This window comes from Chinchilla lanigera, unplaced genomic scaffold (assembly GCF_000276665.1).
Source record: "Chinchilla lanigera isolate Chin_1 unplaced genomic scaffold, ChiLan1.0 scaffold00052, whole genome shotgun sequence".
Taxonomy (NCBI): Eukaryota; Metazoa; Chordata; class Mammalia; order Rodentia; family Chinchillidae; genus Chinchilla; species Chinchilla lanigera.
Window position 1 is genome coordinate 2,056,656 of NW_004955453.1, and position 3,065 is coordinate 2,059,720.

The following is a 3,065-nucleotide window of genomic DNA, read 5'->3' on the forward strand; positions in this document are numbered from 1 at the left end:
TGTTGACTTTCACATCACCTTTCAGAGTTCTAGGAAAAAGAGCTGGACCTGGACAGGTTGTGCCTCCTGGTTTGGAATCCTAGACACTCCCAACGTTGATCCTCTCGGACCCTTATCTGTGAAAGGGGACACATGCCGTTCCTACCACACAGAGGCCTGAGATGGTGGATGAATCAGCCCCTAACAGTGCCCAGCATTTAGTATGTGCTGGGTGACAGTCAGCTGTCACTATTGCTAAATTTTATTCATTTGACCAATATTTGGGTGCCTATTTCGGTGCTGGAGGGGCCAGGCTCCATGGAGAGTTTCCCACCCTGCGCCCCCAGAAGCTAACAGCCTTCCAGGTCCTCAGCCCTATCTCTGCTCTACCACTCAGTGGCCTTGGTGTGTCCTGCTCTCTCTCGGCCAAATCTCCACAGTTTCCTGTCTCTGAGACAATGTCTTCCTGCAATGAGCAGGCTGTAGCCCTCCGTGTGGGTACAGGCTCTCGTGACCTGTGTTCTCCTCCAGGAAATACAGCTTTGTACTTACCTTTGGAGCACATGTCTTTGGCCCCCTACACACAATGGGGCTGCTTTCTTTAGCTCACCAGGACTTTTGTACTGGTAGAACCAGCACCAACTACTAGGCTTCTGCCCAGCTGCCAGCAGGCTGTGATAGTTGATGGTGCTCTCCTCCCTTCACCAGGCCCAGGGCTCCAGACATCCTCTACATGCAGACCACTCCATGCCCTGCTGTGTATTTATGAGCTGTTCCTCCTCCCCTGATGCAGCCTCCAATCCAACTGCCCACTCAACACTTCCATTTGAAGGCTTCATTAGCACCCTAAATTTAACATATCCAAAACCAAATTCTTATGTCCCCGTATGGTCCCCCAATGGCCTTTCCTATTTAATAGGAGGCAACGTTCTAGTTGCTCAGGACAAAGATGAGTAAGTCATCTCTCACCTGCTTTTTTCTCCTACCCCAGTGTCTATTCCTTGGCAAGTCCCATCGGCCACACTGTCACAACAGACCCAGGTTCTCCCGTCTTCCCCCTCCCATCTTGTTCTACCATGCCCCAGCACCAGCCTGGAGTGCTGCTGTGTGCCCTGTGGCCTGTCCATGTGACCTGAGCCTCCCAGCATGGTGGCTGCTTCCAAGGAGAAGCTTCTAAGGCACAAATGTCTCCTCAGACCCTGACGAAGGCTACTGTGCCTTTCTGGCCTGGCCTCGGGAGTGATGTGGCCTCACTTTTATCATACTCTGGGGCCACAGCCTGTCTAGATCCACGGTAACCCTTGTACCTTTTCCTGGAAAGAGGTCAAAGAACTGATGGCCACTCCTCAAGTCATCCCACTGAGTGAACTTTGTCCATAGAGACCTGTGTAAACGTCATTCGATTATACGCTGGAATTTGCTGATTGGAAAAGCATCATAGGCAGCTCTTTGGTTGACAACTACTTATTGACTATGTGCCAGGCATTACTGTAGGTATAGGGCAAAGAACATGGAACAGAATAAACAAAAATACATGTCTGCAAGGGCTGAAGGCGTAGCTCAGTGGCAGAGCATTTGCGCACCAGACGTGAAGCCTTGGGTTCCAACCCTAACACCACACAGAAAGACAAATGACAATACGTGTCCTTAAGCAGCCTGTGTTTCCATGGGGAAAGGTGCACAATCAAGACAGGAATAGGTGAAATGCTCTGTTAGATGCTTATAACTCCATGGAGTATCATGGGATGTAGAGGGTGGGCACTGGCAGTTTATAAAGGGTGGACAGATCGCCACGAAAAGGCGGTCCTCAGTGAAAGACTTGAAGGGCATAAAGGAGTGTGATGAATTAAAGATGATCACAGATTTCCTGACTCCTTCCTTTGGGGTGTGGGGTCCAGTCCCCCTCCCTTGAATCTGGGTGTGTCCCATGTTGCTTTGACCAGGAGAAGACAGAGAAAGTGAACTCAAGTGCATTTCCCAGTTGGTAGTTTCCATTTGATGCGTTAGACACTGCTCGTCTTGGAGTCCAGGTCACTACACGAAGAGCCTTCTGCTGAGACGCGGAAGCTGCACTGGAGAGCATCCAGGTGAGGCTGGCTTTCCAGGCGTGGCTGCCATGGCATATAAATGCAGCCCTCCAGGACTCTGTAGCTCATCCCTGCCACCAGCTGAGTGTCACTCAGTTAGCCCAGCCAATGCCACTGTAGCAAAAGAATCAGCTGTCACATCCTGCCCAAATTCCTAATCCACAGACAAAATGATGGTTGATTTAAGACTCTGAGCTTGGAGTGGTTAATTATACACCAACAAATAACTGGACCAGGGGCCAGGCATCTGGGCCAAGAGTCATCCCAGCAAGGGAGGCAGTAAGTGCAAAGGCCCTGAGGCTGGAGCATCACTGCCAGGTCCTAGGGACAGTGGTAAGGTCAGTGTGGCTTTAGGGAAGGAGGCCACACAGCTGCTCTGCTCAATGGACATGGTGCAGTCTAGATTTGGAGTCTTCCCAGCTCAAAGCCCAGCCATGGGAGCAAGAAAGTTTCCAGAAGATTCCTTCCACCTTTCACATCTTCATAGTTGAGGCCCCAAGTGTCATGGAACCCAGACAGCAATCCCTTCACAAATTCCTGACTCTCAGACTCTGTGAGTTTAATAAAAAGCTTTTATTTAGTACCAGTCACCTGGGCTGGTCTCTTCCACAGCAACAGGTAGCTGGAACACACATCATTATTTTCTCCAACTAAATAAATCTGATGTGGAACCTCACCCACAGAAGCCGTTCAGTTATTCTTCTTAGTTCTGCTTTGGGAGGTCCTCTCCTTAATCCTGGAGTTTGGGACAGGATTTAGAAAGAATTCCTCGCAACTGCCTGGCAAACACAAGGTCTTGAGTTCGATTCCCAATACCAATAAACAAATAAATAAAAATTTAAAATGGTAGAAGGAATTTCCTTTGCTGAGGATCCTGTGAGTCATCGCTTCTCGGCAAGGGCTTGTCACTCACAAATGTTCCTGGAACCAGATTCTTATAGACCTGGGGACAGAGTAGCAGATGAAACAGGTGGGGACCTGCCTGCTCACTTGTAGCGG